General features: G+C 41.6%; 1 protein-coding gene and 1 pseudogene across 4 annotated transcripts in view; one reads left to right on the top strand and one right to left on the bottom strand.

Moving 5' to 3' along the window:
• The window catches only part of SPAG9 (sperm associated antigen 9), a 139,580-nt gene that overhangs the window by 115,285 nt on the left and 6,353 nt on the right, over positions 1-17,942 (bottom strand). The gene's annotated exons all lie outside the window — the stretch shown is intronic.
• LOC123930336 lies at positions 3,385-3,485 on the top strand (annotated as a pseudogene).

Genomic DNA, 17,942 nt, shown 5'->3' with positions numbered 1-17,942 from the left:
TCCCAGAGTCCAGGGATCAAGCCCGGCATCCGCCAGCTCCCTGCTCAACAGGGAGTCAGCTTCTTCCTCTGACCCTCCCCACCTCTCCTGCTCTCTCTCTCACTCTCTCTCAAATAAATAAAATCTTAAATTAAATAAAATAAATAATGGTGGGGCGCTTGGGTGGCTCAGTCGGTCAAGCATCTGTCAGAGGCTCAGGTAACGATCTTGGAGGTCCTGGGATGGAGCCCCTCAGAGCCCCTCATCAAGTTCCGCATGGCTCCAGGCTCAGCAGGGAGTAGGCTCCTCCCTCTTCCCCTTGCTCCCTCGGCTTGTACTCTCTGTGTCAAATAAATAAGTAATATCTTTACACAAAAACTTGAAACAACAACAACAACAACAAAAATCAAGGCAGGAGAACAGCAGTTTTCCAAATTCCAAAAGTATTCAACCCCTGGAAAATTCTGGTTACTCCCCTCCTGCAGAGCAGCAGTTCCTCAAATGTCTCAGGAATGTTGCTATAGAGCACACATCTGCTCCCAACCCTCTGTGACTTTGTCTTTACATCTTCTCTCTCTTCTCTCTCGCCCATCTTTTTTAAAAAAGTGTTGGGTGGGGAGGATTAGAGCCCATGCATGGGTTTTTTTAGCATGTATGATAAAAGATAAACCTCTCTTCACTAAATGCCCCCTTCCCCTCTCACTCACTAATCAGCCAACAACAACATTGACATAACTTCAAACAGTACTCTCCTGGGAGCAACTAGACACTGTTAAAAAAAAAAAAAAATCACTAGACAATACAGACTTATGTCAGGATCTAAAAAGAATAAGCTTTGTGACGAAGCAAAATGGTTTCAAGTCCAGATGGCTTATAGGGGCTGTTTTGCCCCACTGTTGTGGAGAAAAACAAATGAATACTTTGAAAAGGCAAGTGCCTGAAGTTAAAAAAAAAAAAGTCCCTAGAGACTGTTCCTAATTGGGAGTAAAGATGCAAGAGCCAAAAAAAGAAAAGCCCTTTATTAGTAACTTTGAGCACAGTAGTTGTCTAAAAAATAATACCACCAAATAAAAGGCTGACGACTTACTAATGCTAAGTATCCCCACATTTACTCTGCAGAGTGGGGGAAGGAAAATATTGCATTATATAAAGTAATTATTATCAAATTCCATTTGATAATACTATCAAATTTGATAATACTATCAAATGGAATTTTGTAACAGTTCCATTAAATGTATGTTTTTTTCAATGTAGTATCTTTTTTTTTTTAAGATTTTATTTACTTATTTGACAGCGAGAGAGGCCGAGAGAGGAACACAAGCAGGGGGAGTGGGAGAGGGAGAAGCAGGCTTCCTGCAGGAGCAGGGAGCCGATGTGGGACTTGATCCCAGGATCCTGGGATTATGACCTGAGCCAAAAGCAGACCCTTAAATGACTGAGCCACCCAGGTGCCCTCAATGTAGTATTTTTAAGAAATGAGAAACCATATACTTTTTAAAGTTTTTTTTTAATAAAGCTAACTATTTTTTTAAGATTTATTTGTTTGACAGAGAGAGAGATCACAAGTAGACAGAGAGGCAGGCAGGTGAGGGGGAAGCAGGCTCCCTGCAGAGCAGGTAGCCTGATGTGGGGCTCGATCCCAGGACCCTGAGACCATGACCTGAGCCGAAGGCAGAAGCTTAACCCACTGAGCCACCCAGGTGCCCCTTTAAATTTTTTTTCTAAGTTTTTAATTATTTAAGTTATCTCTACACCCATGGTGGGGTTTAAAACCATGACCCCAAGATCAAAAGTCGCATGCTCTTCCAACTGAGCCCGCCAGAAACCCAAGAAGATAGACTATATTAAACAATACCCAAAGGATATGATTTCCCCCTCCAATCCAAAATGTGGAAAATTTTCAAATAAAAATGGTCCAGTTTCTTCAAAACCCAATAGCAGGGGGTAGAAAATGGAGAGCTATTAGAGATCAAGAGAAAATCAAGAGACATTAACCAATGTAAATTTGTGAATCATCGTATTTGATCCTGATTAAGACAACCAACTAAGAGTGCCTGGCTGGCTCATTCTCAGTCAGTAGAGCATGGAACTCTTGATCTCCGGGAGCGGGGGTTGTGTCATGAGTTCAAGCCCCATTCTGGGCATAGAGCTTACTTAAAAACAAACAAACAAAAAAACGCAGGACACACAGGTGGCCCAGCTGGTTGCACTAGCAACAGTTGGTAACATCCCTAATACATCCCCAGTGCCATCCCAGAGCAGGCAGGTGGCCCTCCTGCCTACTCACACAGAAGACAGGAAATATGTTTTCTGAATACACTCAGTAAGAGATTCTACTTTTTTTAAAGATTTAATTAATTCATTTGAGAGAAAGAGCAAGCATGTGAACACAAGTGCAGAGGGGAGGGGCAAAGGGAGGAGGAGACACCCCACTGAGCAGGGACCCTCCCCGACTAGGGCCTCAATTCCAGGACCCTGAGATCACGACCTGAGTGGAAGGCAGACATTTAACGACTGAGTCACCCACCCAGGTACCCCTCAATAAGAGAGATTCTAGACAGGGGAATACCACGAACAAATAAGTGCCAAATGAAAAGAAATGAACTAAGTGAAAATCTATATACCAAGCAGCAACACTGATAGCCCCCTTTCTGTTCTGGCCCTCACCCAGATTTTCATAATGACTAGGCTTATCTACCACTCCACTCCCCATGACATTATCTTTCCTTGGCAAAACTCAAATGCCTCTGAGCAAAAAGACCATGGGATACTGAAATCTGGGTTCCCAATTGGCAATGAACTGCTTCCAGGCACACAAAGCTTCTGGCCCTCCTTTTTTTAGTGCCTCATGCTTAAAACATGAAGGGATAATTAAGGGTTATCAGGCACTTGAAGCTCCAACCTGAAAGAGAGAGACCAATACTACCAGAAAAAAAATGGGACTGAGCAAACAGACAAAACAGGAACAAATGAAAACTATAATTAATATACTCAAAGACCAAAGAAAAGTCATTACATCCATGAAACCAGAACAGTATGCTATTTTTAGAAAAAGGCTGGGGTAGGGAAAGAACAAGAAGGAAGAGCTCATAGAAATTGTAAAAGTATGAACTGAAGAATATAGCACTTATCCTATCTTTCCTGTACAAACTATACCTTAGGGTAATCAAACGGTTGATGAGGGAGTAGTTCTCTTTTATAAGAAAATTACGTAAAAAATGCTGAAGGAATAACTAAATTAGAAGAGCACCATTTCCCAATCCTTAATGAAATAATAGGGACTATCCAGTCACCATTCAGATTTTGCTGGCTGTCTCATAAATGTTCATAGCCAGGATGCAAACAAAGTCCCTATGTTGCCTTTGGATGATACATCTCTTAGGTCTAATTAAAGTACAGATTCCCATGTTAGCTTCAGCAGCACATATACTAAAATTAGAACATACAGAGACTAGCATGGCCCCTGCACAAGGATAACAGAAATTTGTGAGGCATTCCATATTTCTATGTTTACTGTACTGGAATTAAAACTCTTAAAAATAAAATAATTATGTAAAGGTTCCCCAGTCCTTTTCCCCCAATGATCTGTTACAGTGATCATATAAGGGAATACTATAAAGCCACTGTAAAGAATAATTTAGATTTACCCAGACAGACACAGGTTGCTGCCAGTTATGAGTGGAAACTGAACAGGCAATTCACAGAAAAGGCAAGTAGATCATCAATAAATATAAGCAGTATCTCAACCATAGTGGTGATCTGAGAAAAGCAAATTAAAAGGTTGTTTCACAATTATCAGATTAAAAACTAAAACCAAAAAGCCTGAGAGTGTCAAGTGTTGCCAAGACACAGGGAGGGGCACCTGGATGGCTCAGTCAGTTAAGTATCTGACTTCAGCTCAGGTCAAGATCTCAGGGTCCTGGGAGTGAGCTCATGGGTTGGGCTCCCACTCAGGGGACTGTCTGTTTCTTCCTCTCCCTCTGCTGGTCTCTCCCTTCCCTCCTTTGGAGGGTGACTTTATCTCTAAAATAAATAAGTAAATCTTTTCTTTAAAAAAGTGAGGTTTCAGGGACGCCTGGGTGGCTCAGTGGGTTAAGCCGCTGCCTTCGGCTCAGGTCATGATCTCAGGGTCCTGGGATCGAGTCCCGCATCGGGCTCTCTGCTCGGCAGTGAGCCTGCTTCCCTCTCTCTCTCTCTGCCTGCCTCTCTGTCTGCTTGTGATCTCTCTCTGTCAAATAAATAAATAAAATCTTAAAAAAAAAAAGTGAGGTTTCTTTAATAGGCAGGATTCTTTTTTTTTTAATTTTTTTTTTCTTTTTTACAGATTGAGAGAGAGAGAGAGAGAGAGAGAGAGAGAGATTACAAGTAGGCAGAGCAGCAGCCAGAGAGGGGAGGAAGCAGGCTCCCTGCCAAGCAGAGAGCCCGATACGGGGCTCGATCCCAGGACCCTGAGATCATGATCTGAGCTGAAGGCAGAGGCTTAACCCACTGAGCCACCCAGGTGCCCCAATAGGCAGGATTCTAAAAGGATTTCTTTTTTTTTTTATTTTTAAGATTTTATTTATTTGGCAGAGGGCAATCACAAGTAGGCAGAAAGGCAGCCAGAGAGAGAGAGGGGAAGCAGGCTCCCCGCTGAGCAGAGAGCCAGATGTGGGGCTCGATCCCAGGACCCTGAGATCATGACCTGAGTTGAAGGCAGTGGCTTAACCCACTGAGCCACCCAGGCGCCCATTTCTATAATGCTTTGGTTCTGTTTTGTTTATCACAAAGAGCATGTGTTTTATTAACAGGAAAAGTAATGGGGCACCCGGATGGCTCAGTGGATTAAGCCTCTGCCTTCAGCTCAGGTCATGATCTCAGGGTCCTGGGATCAAGTCCCACATCCGGCTCTCTGCTCCCCGGGGAGCCTGCTTCCCTCTCTCTCTCTGCCTGCCCTCTGCCTACTTGTGGTCTGTCTGTCAAATAAATAAATAAAATCTTAAAAAAAAAAAACAAACAGGAAAAGTAAGTAAATTTAAAAAAAACTTTTAGATAAAATAACCAAATAAGTATGACACATATAACTTTTAACTCACACACACAAAAAGAATTTTACTCACTGCCCAAACTGCCATCTGTAATTGTATAAATGGAATCAAACATGACCATTTATTGCACATGAGCTACACTATTCTTACTTCTGTATATTTCGTATTTCTTTTAGTCCTTGTGACTGACTACCACAGCACACAGAGAACACTGATTTTCTACTATCTTACCTCAAAAAACAAGAATAAACTGAAACTCATTGGCCTAGGAAAGAGACTATCAACCAGAAATTGATTACCACACTGATAAAACCTGAAAAGGTGTAGCAGACCAGCCAAGTAATGCTTTACCTACGTGTCACGATTTTGTGCTTCTGTAGGTAGGTGATCAATATTTTATACTTCTGACTTTAATTTACAGGTCTTAAAGCTTGACACTGTGTTTTATTTCAAAACTTGACTCTGTTATAAAAATATATTTTTATTACTAAGAAAAATCAGAAAATATTACCCTGGAAAGTATATAGTATTGAAACTCTAAATATTATCTACAAAGAAAAAAACAATGAAGGGCACCTGGGTGGCTCAGTAAGTTAAGTATCTGACTTCAGTTCAGGTTATGATAGCAGGATCCTGGGATTAGACCCCACTGGTGGGCTCCCCTTGGGGAGTCTGATTCTCTCTCCCCTTCTCTCTGCCCCTCCCTCAGCTCATGCGTGCCTGCGCGTGCACGCTCGCTCTCTCTCTCTCTCTCAAATAAATAAATAAAAGCCTTAAAAAAAACAGTGGATAATCTTTTCAGTTGTTTTCTGGGTTTTGTTTTTCAAAGTTGTTGGGAATTTTCAAACATGCATAATGGAGAAGAGAACAATATAATAAACTTCTATATAACATCACCTAATTTCAATAATTATCAACACATGGCCTGTTTTGTCTGTATTCTTCCTCTTTTCCTCCAACGAACCTCAGCATCATAACAGTCACTGCAAATACATTAGTATGAATTAAAGATACATTTTATTGCTTTGATTGAACATCATCAATGGCTTCCTACTAGAACACAAGTGTAGACTTCTCAATTCTACCTTAGCCCCCATAAGGCCTGAGTGAGCAGCTCCTCCATGATTTTCCTACCTCAACCCCTCCCTTTCCTCTATGCTGGTTGACCCCTAATTTTAAATTGTTTCCTACCTTAGAGCCTCATTTCCTTTGTCTATAACATGCTCCTTTGACGGTCTCCTCCTCATCCTTCATTTCATAACTAAAATGTTATGTCCCCTGTGGCCTTCCCTGACCACCCTTCCAAAGAGGGGATATAGTTATTATTTTCACTTTTCACATATAGTTTTAATTATTTGGAGCACACATATGCCTTTTTAAAGAATTTTATACTATTCAAAGTTTAGTTATAAAATTAGACTTGTGTCTTATCTCCAGATGTTACACACACACACACACACACACATACACACTGACCTAAAAATGTATCTGAACAGAACTGGCTTATCTGAATAGTTACAAAAAAAGAACTTGACAAAATTCAGCATCTCCTCATAATGAAAACACTCTATAAACAAGGAATAGAAAGGAACTCCTTCAAAAAGCATCTACAAAACCCCACAACTACATCGTATTCCATGGGTAAAGACTGAATGCTTTCCCCATAAGATCTGAAACAAGACAAAAATTTTACTCCTGCCAGTTCTAATCCATACTGTACCAGAAGGTTATAGTTAGGGTAATTAAGCAAGAAAATAAAAGGCCCCCAGATCGTACAGAAAGAAGTAAAACTATCTCTACTTGCAGATGACATGATAATGTATACTAAAAAATCTTCAAGAACCTCAAAAAAACCTATTACAATAATAAGTCCAGCAGGATACAAGATCAATATACAAAAATCAAAGTGTATTTCTAAGCATTTGCAACGATCAGAAAATGAAACTATGGGGGTGCCTGGGTGCCTCAGTGGGTTAAGCCTCTGCCTTTGGCTCAGGTCATGGTCTCAGGGTCCTGGGATCAAGCCCCGCATCAGGCTCTCTGCTCAGCAGGGAGCCCGCTCCCCCGACCCCGCTTACTTGTGATCTCTCTCTCTCTCTACCTACTTGTGATCTCTGTCAAATAAATAAATAAAATCTTTTAAAAAATGAAATTATGGGGGGCCCGCTTTGCTCAGTCAGTAGAGCATACTACTCTTGATCTCAGGGCCATGACTTCAAGCCCCAATTGGGGGTAGAGTTTATCTTAAAAATAATTAATTAGGGACACCTGGGTGGCTCAGTTAACTAAGCATCCAACTCTTGACTTTGGCTCAGGTCATCACCTCGGGGGCCCTGCAATGGAGCCCCACATCAGTTTCCATGCTCTGAGGGGAGTCTGCTTCTTTCCTTCCTCTCCCTTTGCCCCTCCCCTTGCTCGCACACTTGTGTGCAGGTGCACACTCTCTCTCTCAAATAAATAATCTTTTTTTTTTTTTTTTTAAGAATAACCCAGGGTCCTTGGAAGGCTCTGTTGGTTAAGCATCTGTCTTGGGCTCAGGGCATGAACCCAGGGTCCTGAGATCAAGTCCTGCATCAGGCTCTGTGTTCAGCATGGAGTCTGCTTCTACCTCTCTGTCCCTCTCCCCTGCTCGTGGCCACTCTCTCTCACACACATAAATAAAATCTTTTTAAAAAATAAATAAATAATTTAAAAATAAAAAAGAATAACTTTTTTTAAAGTTAAGCAAACAACTCCATTTATAAGAACTGAATGCCTAGAAGTAAACTTAACAAAAGAAATGTAAAACTTTTACTCTGACATAAACAAAACATTGTTGAAAGAGACTAAAAATACTAAATAAATGGAAAGCATCATGTTCATGGATCAGGAGAAATGCAAGGGAATATACTAGGGGAGCCACCCAGGCAGCCCATGCTATGCATATTTAACCAAAATTAAAATTTTAAGTAAAAAAAAAATGCTGATAATAATAAAAAGTGAAATTTTCACAGGAAGAAAAAATCAATTTAATTAAAATAAATGCAGTCTGTGAGGGGAATGAAAATGTTCAAGGTAAACAATATTAATACCATCAGCTGACAGTATCACTAAGAAATGAAGTAGTCTTCATAACCATATTTTTAAGAAAAACTGAAGCACCAAAACATTTTCATCACATCTGTTTTAATTCAAAATGTTTCGGGGCACCTGGGATGCTCAGTGGGTTAAAGCCTCTGCCTTCAGCTCAAGTCATGATCCCAGGGTCCTGGGATCGAGCCCCACATAGTGTTCTCTGCTCCGCGGGGAGCCTGTTTCCTCCTCTCTCTCTGCCTGGCTCTCTGCCTACTTGTGCTCTGTCAAATAAATAAAAAAAAAGAATGTTAATTCAAAGTGTTTCTAGAATTTCAGATACACCTACCGCCTTAAAACAGAGAGTATCAATAAAATATAACATTATGTTGGTAAGAAGCTATCATTGTGAAATCACCGTGAATCACAATTATAAGCCATACTGTAATACAGTATGTGATGCCTTCAAGATAAAAACCAAAATGTGAAAATACTGTCCCTTGCTTTCCGATGCCTGATTACCTGCTAAACTCAATTCTTGCCACTCCCCTCTTTGGCAGAAGTATTAGTACATTACTTTAAAAAACAGACAGAGGGGCGCCTGGGTGGCTCAGTGGGCTAAAGCCTCTGCCTTCGGCTCAGGTCATGATCCCAGGGTCCTGGGATCAAGCCCCGCATCGGGCTCTCTGCTCAGCGGGGAGCCTGCTTCCTCCTCTCTCTCTGCCTGCTTCTCTGCCTACTTGTGATCTCCGCCTGTCAAATAAATAAAAAATCTTTAAAAACAAAAAGCAGAAGAGTGCCTGGGTGGCTCAGTTGAGTGGACGATTGCCTTCGGCTCAGGTCATGATCCCGGAGTCCCAAGATCAAGTCCCACACCGGGCTCCCAGCTCCGTGGGGAGTCTGCTTCTCCCTCTGACCTTCTACCCTCTCATGCTCAATCTCACTTTCTCTCTCTCAAAAAAAAGAAATAAAATCTTAAAAAAAAAAAAAGCCCACTTCCAAAAAAATAAAATAAAATGAAGTAAGGATACTGGGGAACCTGGGTGGCTTAGTCATTTAAGCGTCTGCCTTCAACTCAGGTCATGATTCAGCATCCTGGGACCGAGTCCCGCATTGCGATCCCTGCTCAGCGGGGAGCCTGCTTCTCCCTCTCTCCCTGTCGCCCCTCGCTTGTGCTCTCTCTCTGTGGTGTGTCAAATAAATAAATAACATATTTTTTCAAATAACAAGTAAATAAGTAAATAAATAAATAAAATCGGATTATTATAGGGGTGCCTGGGTGGCTCAGTTGGTTAGGCATCTCACTTTTTTTTTTTTAAAGATTTTATTTATTTATTTGACAGAGAGAGATCACAGGTAGATAGAGAGGCAGGCAGAGAGAGAGAGAAAGGGAAGCAGGCTCCCTGCTGAGCAGAGAGCCCGATGCGGGACTCGATCCCAGGACCTGAGATCATGACCTGAGCCGAAGGCAGCGGCTTAACCCACTGAGCCACCCAGGCGCCCCCACTTTTTTTTTTTTTAAGATTTTATTTATTTATTTGACAGAGAGAGAGATCACAAGCAGGCAGAGCAGCAGGCAGAGAGGGGAAAGTAGGCTTCCTGCTGAGCAGAGAGCCCGATGTGGGGCTCAATCCCAGGATCCTGAGATCATGACCTGAGCCGAAGGCAGAGGCTTAACCCACTGAGACACCCAGGTGCCCCTAGGCATCTGACTTTTTTTTAAGATTTTATTTATTTGAGAGAGAGAGAAAGAGATAGCAAGAGAGAGAGAGCTAGAGAGAGAAAGAGCACAAGCAGGGAGGAGAGGTAGAAGCAGGTCCCCGCAAGCAGGGAGTCCAACGTGGGGCTCGATCCCAGGACCCTAAGATCATGACCTGTGCATGACACACTTAACCAAAGCAATGGAGCCACCCTGGTGCCCCAGCATTCAACTCTAGGTTTCAGCTCACATCATGATCTTGGGGTCCTGAGATCAACCCCTTATCAGGCTCCATACCCAGCTCTCTCTCTTTATTCCCCTGCTCCTCAGGTGCACACATTCTCTCAAAATGAAACTAAACTAAACTAAAATAAAATGAAGATACTATGAATTCGTGCTTTGCCTTTAAATGTTTATTCAGTAGGCCAAGATCATGAACTTTATTACACAAAGTTTTGAGACATTCATTTTAGCTCTTCAGAAATCTTTGCTTACTCCCTGGGCCTCAGCTAGCTTGGGAGGTAGATAACACTGAGTAAATTACTGGATGAATTCCTATCCCAGCATAAAAGTATTCTTTAAAGAAAGAATAAATTTTTAAAAACTGAACAGAGCCACAAATAAGGGGGTAATTTCTGTTAAACATTTCCCAAATCACATCAAACAAGTTCAACTAGACTATTTTCATAGTAGAACCATAGACAGATAATAGCCTTTTTAAAAAAGTTACCCTTCTGGGGGCGCCTCGGTGGCTTAGTGGGTTAGGCCTCTGCCTTCGGCTCAAGTCATGGTCTCAGGGTCCTGGGATCGAGTCCCGCATCGGGCTCTCTGCTCAGCAGGGAGCCTGCTTCCTCCTCTCTCTGCCTGCCTCTCTGCCTACTTGTGATCTCTGTCTGTCAAATAAATAAATAAAATCTTTTAAAAAAAAAAAGTTACCCTTATGGTTTTACAAAAGCCTGTTTATTTGATGCCACACTTCTGTGCAACCTGTCTAACTTTTTAAAAGGTATTTGTTTTTGAATAGGTAGCAGTAACAAAAAATGAGTCTAGGGCAATAGGTAACTGAAAGAAAATTCAAATGAATATTTGATAATAGAAATTAAAAATTTAATTTATAATAACCTAGTAGATGCTTTAACCAATATATGTTTCAATGCTCAAGAAATAAAATTTTCCCTGTTCTTCACAATGAAATTTTCTTCAAAAATAAATGTTGTTAGGGCACTTGGGTGGTTCAGTCAGTTAAGTGACTGCTTTGAGCTCAGGTCATGATTCTGGGGTCCTGGGATCCAGCCCTACATCAGTCTCCCTGCTCAGCAGGAGTCTGCTTCTTCCTCCCTCTGCCCTTCCCCATGCTAATTCATTATCTCGCTCTCAAATAAATAAATAAATAAATAAAACCTTGGGGGAAAAAAAGAAATTTCTATCAAAAGAGTCTAAGCAGGGCGCCTGGGTGGCTCAGTGGGTTAAGTCACTGCCTTTGGCTCAGGTCATGATCTCGGGGTCCTGGGATCGAGTCCCGCTTCGGGCTCTCTGCTCAGCAGGGGCCTGCTTCCTCCTCTCTGCCTGCCTCTCTACTTGTGATCTCTCTCTGTCAAATAAATAAATAAAATCTTAAAAAAAAAAAAAGAGTCTAAGCAATTAGTTAAAATTAAGTTTGGGAGGGGCGCCTGTGTGGCTCAGTGGGATGGGCCTCTGCCTTTGGCTGGGGTTGTGATCTCAGGGTCCTGGGATTGAGCGCTTCATCGGGCTCTCTGCTCAGCAGAGAGCTTGCTTCCCCTCACCCCCTCTGCCTACTTGTGATTCTCTCTCTCTGTTAAATAAACAAATAAATAAAATCTTTAAAAATAATAATAATAAAATTAAGTTTGGGCACTTAACCCTCATTTATGTGGAAGTTTTATTCAGACAAACTTTTTTCTCAAGCAGCAACTCAAACAAATCTAAAATTAATTAAAATACAAAAAAAGCCACATTAAGTTTAAAAATAATCAGAATATATGGTGTTAACATGACTTTTAAAAATCACCTAGCTCCTCCCCCAAAACAAACAATACAGAAAAGAAATAAAAAATAAATTCTGAGGGAGGGCATGTATTACATGGAGCACTGGGTGTGGTGCAAAAACAATGAATACTGTTACGCTGAAAAGAAATTTTTAAAAAAGTGGAAAAAAATAAATTCTGAAAAATGAAAAAGGATCACCTAGTCCAATCTTTGCAAATGCCAGGAAGTAATGCCTATGATCTTAATATTTCAATTTAAATATATAAGTAGTTCTAGAGGTGCCTGGGTGGCTCAGTGGGTTAAAGCCTCTGCCTTGGCCCAGGTCATGATCCCAGGGTCCTGGAATCGAGCCCCGCATCCGGCTCTCTGCTCAGCAGGGAGCCTGCTTCCCTTCCTCTCTCTGCCTGCCTCTGCCTACTTGTGATCTCTGTCTGTCAAATAAATAAATAAAATCTTTAAATGCATAAGTAGTTCTAGAATATCTACTATGTATACGACAATGCAGGTAAAGCATCTGCAATAACTATCCTCAGAAGTCTTTTTTTTTTTTTTATACAAAAGTCAAAAGACTTATTGAAAAACTTTTTGGAAGTTTTAGCATAACTTGGCACCAATGGTAAGGACAAGTAACTTGAATGCACAAAAGAGAACTTTAAATAGTTAGGCTTAGCAATTTGACCTTTTAGCATTTTCATCCATCCCTCCAACCAACTAACAAGTATCTATTAAATACCTACAGCCTCCTAGTAATTTAGTGGGGGAGTAAAAGTCATAGGTTAGTTTGCTAAAACACTGAAAGTGCTATGGGAGGGAAAGAAAGAGTATGTGGTGGGACAATATAAGATGGGCACGATCCACACTTGGGTGTTCATAAAAGGCATTCCAGAATTGAAACCTGAAAGATGAATACTGTTACCCAGGCAACAGAAGAGAAACAGAGTGCCAAGCAACGAGAGGCATCTTTGGGGTACCTGGGTGGCTCAGCTGATAAACGTCTGCCTTCAGCTCAGGTCATGATCTCGGGGTCCTGGCATCAAGCGCCACATCAGGCTCCCCACTCGGTAGGAAGTCTGCTTCTCCCTCTCCCACCCATCCTGCTTGTATTCTCTCTCTTTCTCTCTCTCTCTCTGTCAAATAAATAAATAAATCTTAAAAAAAAAAAAAGAAAAAGCCCTAGGGAGAAAAAATACTATCTGCAAAACAAAAATAAACTCCAGGTGTTCAATATATGACTCAAAAAGGTAAAGATGAGGCTGGGAAGATAAGGAACAGCCAGGTCACAACGTCTTGTATCTTAGGAACTTCAGACATTTAAGAATAAAGAGAAACATTTAAAAGTTGGAAACAAAAGAAAGTAACAATGGGGATAAAGGAGAAGAAGAAAAAAAAAGAGAGAAGAATTGGGGCACCTAGGTGGCTCAGCTTGGTTAACCCTCAGCCTTTGGCTCAGGTCACAATACCACAGTCCCAGGATTAAGCCCGCATGCAGCTTCTTGCTCATCGGGGAGTCTATTTCTCCCTCTGCCCCTCACCCAGCTCGTGTTCAATCTCTCCAAAATAAATAAATAAATAAAATCCTGTAAGGATGGTGGTGAGCTGTCTGGCCAGCAGACAGTAGTATCCTTACAAAGGAACAAAAGTTCCTTACAAAGACAGGGAACAGAGGAGCAGCAAGCTTGCGAGAGAAATTCAGGTTTGGACATGTCAGGAGACAGTAATGTCCAAGAAACAAGAGTATTGTGGATCTGAAACTCCAAAAAGAGATCTGGTCTTAAAGTTCTTAACAGGCTGTCAGGTTCATGAAAGAAAAAACTCGTGTGTTTTGCTCACCCCTATGTCCCCAGTGGACACAATACCAGGTACACAGTCAGCACTCTATAAGCATCTAGGAAATGAATAAGATACACATTTTGGAATGGTCAACAAATGGTAATTGACCCCATGGGAATGAATAATACCAGTTAGGCAACGTGCAAGTTGAGAGAACTAGAGGGGACTTCAGAAAGAACTCCAAGGAATGCCAAAGCTAACAAAGTAAGAGGAATCCAGAGTGGTCAAAAGAGGGAGAAACTGGGGGGCCAGGCTGGCTCAGTTGGTGGAGCATGCAGTTTTTTCTTGGGTTCATGAGTCAGAGCCCCAAGTTGGGTATAGAGTCTGCTTAAAAAGAAAAGAAAAGTCTGCTTAAAAAGAAAGAGAGAGAAAGAACGAAAGGAAGGGAGGGAGGGAAGGAGGGAGGAAGGAAGGAAGGGAGAGAGACAGAAAGAAAGAAAGGAAAGAGGAGCACCTGGGTACCTCAGTCAGTTCAGCAGCCAACTAGAGTTCAGCTCAGGTCGTGATCTCAGGGTCCTGGGATTGAGCCTGGAGTGGGGCTCCGCACTCAACAGGGAGTCTGCTGGAGTTTCTCTCTCTCTCCCTCTGCCCCTCCCCCATTGCGCGCATGTGCACTTGCTCTTGCTCTCTAATAAATTAATTTTAAAAAGAAAAGAAAAAAGGGGAGCATCAAGAGAGTTCGAAGTCACAGAACCAAAGTACGTTTCTTCACACTCTTAACTCTAGGGAACAAATTAATGGCTACCAGAATGAGGTGACTGGGAGCAGGGAGGAGGGTGGTGAGGGGAACTAGAGAGTGTACTTGTCGTGATGAGCACTAGGTATTGTATGGAAGTGTTGAATCACTATGTTGTACACCTGAAACGAATATAACACTATGTTAACTGACTGGACTTTAGGGCACCTGGGTGGCTCAGTTGGGTGGACGACTGCCTTCGGCTCAGGTCATGATCCTGGAGTCCCAGGATCAAGTCCCTCACTGGGTTCCCTGCTCAGCGGGGAGTCTGCTTCTCCCTCTGACCCTCTCCCTTCTCATGCTCTCTCCCACATTCTCTCTCTTGCAAGCAAATAAATAAAATCTTAAAAAAAAAAAAAGAAATAGAAGAAATGCACTTATGAGAGCTCCTTTACTTTTATGAATTTTCAAGAATAACAATTAGGAAAAATTCTAACTATATGCATTTAAAGTTTCAGATCTAAGGAAGTACTCTTATGAGATGAATTATTTCCTGCATGAACAGCTTACTCTATAAAGGTGTGTACTCATCTAAAGTGCCTGCCTCTTTACTCTTTATCACATCACCTTTTTTAATTTCCTGCATGGCAGGACACTTGGGTGGCTGAGTTGGCTAAGTATCCGACTCTTGTTTTCAGCTCAGGTCATGATCTTAGGGTCATGATACTGCACTCAGCACAGAGTCAGCTTGGAATTCTTTCCCTCTTCCTCTCCATCCCACTCCGCATGCTCTCATTCATGCTCGGGCACGTGCTCTCTCTCTCCTCTCTCTCAAATAAATAAATACAGGCTGCCTTCCTTTTCTGTTTTGTTCATAGTTATATTCCCAGAGCATACAACAGTGCCTGGGTCAATAAATATCTGTTCTTTCTGATCATCTATGGGTCTGTTTATCTTTCTAGCTATCTATGGAGCCAGGATACAGTAGAACCAGATCAGGGGAGCTTCCTCCCAGCTCTTTAAAAGGATCAGTTTCTCAATTTCTGTATCTTAGTTTCAAAGGAGAGGAACAATCCATCATATTTTTGTGTTGTAATTTTAAATAAAAAATCTTAACCCATTTTCAGTTTTATAATCTCAGATTTAAATTCCTTATACAGAAGTATCTAGGGCGCCTGCGTGGCTCAGTCACTGAGCATCTGCCTTCTGCTCAGGGCATGATCCCAAGGTCCTGGGATCGAGCCCCATATTGGGCTCCCTAATTGGCAGGAAGCCTTCACCTTACCCACATCCCCCTGCTTGTGTTCCCTTTCTGTCTTTCTCTCTGTGTCAAATAAATAAATAAAACCTTAAAAAAATATGAACTTATCTTTATACCGACATACTGTGCCCTTCACTCAGAGTACCTCGGTGGCTCAGTTAGTTAACCAACTGTCTTTGGCTCAGGGCGTGATCCTGGAGTCCCAGAATCGAGTCTGGCATAGCCCTCCCTGCTCAGTAGGGAGTCTGCTTGTCCCTTTGATCCTCCTCCTTCATGTTCTCTCTGTGTCAAATAAATTTAAAAAAAAATCTTAAAAAATTATTCAAATGGAATATTAATCTAAAAAATGTTCTCAATGTAAATAATTTTGTGGTTACATGGTAGAATGCTTTTTTTAAATTAAATTTACTTTTTTACTTTTTTTTTTTTTTAAGTAGGTCTACACCCTATGTGCAGCTTGAACTCATGACCCCGAGATTATGAGTCACACAGTCCACACTGACTGAGCCCGCCTGTATCCGGGAATGCTCTCGTTTTTTAAGAGATAAGTATTCTAAGTAGTAAAAGTTGAAATGTTATAACATTTGCAATTTACTTTGCCATGGTTTAGCAACTTAAAAATGTGTATGTATATAAATGTTGAGTTTACGTGTACGTATATGTACGTACGTATACACACAACTACTACTGAATCTAGGTGATGCAAATACAGATTATCAATGCACTTTTAGTTTTTCTGTATGTTTGAACATTTTCCTAATAAAAAGCTAGGCGGGAGGAATTTACTGAAAAGTTTACTGATTTAAAAAAGAAAAAAACAGGGAGCGCCTGAGTGGCTTAGTTGATTAAGCATCCAAGTAATTCTTGGTTTCCACTCAGGTCATGATCTCAAGGTTGTGGGATCCAGCCCCTCATGGGTTCTACACTCAGCGAGGCATTGGCTTGAGATTCTCTCCCTATTCATCCCACAGACGCCCATCTCCCTGTACATGTACACACTCCCCCACTCAAATAAATTAATTTTTTAAAAGATTTTATTTATTCATTTGATAGACAGAGATCACAAGTAGGCAGAGAAGCAGGCAGAGAGAAAGGGGGGGAAGCAGGCTCCCCGCTGAGCACAGAGCCCAATGTGGGGCTCGATCCCAGGACCCCAAGATCACGACCCAAGCCAAAGGCAGAGGCCCTAACCCACTGAGCCACCCAGGCACTCCTAAATTAATTAATAAAAAAATTTTTTTTGAAAGTTCCTAATAACTTGGGGCGCCTGGGTGGCTCAGTGGGTTGAAGCCTCTGCCTTCGGCTCAGGTCACGATCTCAGGGTCCTGGGATCAAGCCCCACGTCGGGCTCTCTGCTCAGCAGGGAGCCTGCTTTCCCCTCTCTGCCTGCTGCTCTGCCTACTTGTGATTTCTGTCTCTCAAATAAATAAATAAAATGTTTAAAAGAAAAAAAAGTTCCTAGTAACTCTATATCCTCAATTTGGAAATTTCCTTGTTGTATTGATTAGTATGTAAATTGCTGTGGTTCAGTTCAAATATTTTTAAAGGCAGCTACTATGCCAAACTACTAGACACTACGATTCCTAAGTGAATAAAACTTTCTTGCTTCAAACTACTAACTAAATATCGCTAAGGGGCACCTGGCTGGCTTAACGGGAAGAGCATGTCATTCCTGATCTTGGGTTCCTGAGTTCTAGCCCCACACTAGGCATAAAGATTATACTAAAAAATACATAAATATCACTGGCTAAGATTTCAAAATGTAGGGGCACCTGGGTGGCTCAGTGGGTTAAAGCCTCTGCCTTCGGCTCAGGTCATGATCTCAGGGTCCTGGAACCAAGCCCCGCATCAGGCTCTCTGCTCGCAGGAGCCTGCTTCCCCCTCTCTCTCTCCCTGCCTGCCCCTCTGCCCACTTCTGGTCACTATCTGTTAAATAAATAAAATATTTTAAAAAAAAAAGATTTCAAAATGTATAGACTTACACACATATGTTTTTAAGATTTTTTAGTTATTTATTTTAGAGACTGAGTGAGGGGAGAGGCAGAGGGAGAGGAAGAGAGAATCTCAAGCAGACTTCATGCTGAGCATGGAGCCCTACTTGGGGCTCGATTTCATGACCCTTGAGGTTATAACCTGAGATGAAATCAAGAGTTGCTGATTAACCAACTGAGCCACCCAGGTGCTCAACACACATATTTTTTTAAATATCAGTTTTCTGAATACATTACACATATTATTAAACCGGGCTGATTTATTTTATTTCAACCTAATAGTAATTTAGGTAAGAGCTATATTCTCTATGAGTGCTAAGCACAGCATTAAAAAAAAGTATTTTTAAGGGGCGCCTGGGTGGGTCAGTGGGTTAAGCCTCTGCCTTTGGCTCAGGTCATGGTCTTGGGGTCCTGGGATTGA

Source organism: Meles meles, chromosome 18, assembly GCF_922984935.1.
Source record: "Meles meles chromosome 18, mMelMel3.1 paternal haplotype, whole genome shotgun sequence".
NCBI classification, from domain to species: domain Eukaryota; kingdom Metazoa; phylum Chordata; class Mammalia; order Carnivora; family Mustelidae; genus Meles; species Meles meles.
The sequence above is the reverse complement of the archived record's forward strand: the minus strand, read 5'-3'. Positions and strand labels throughout refer to the sequence as shown.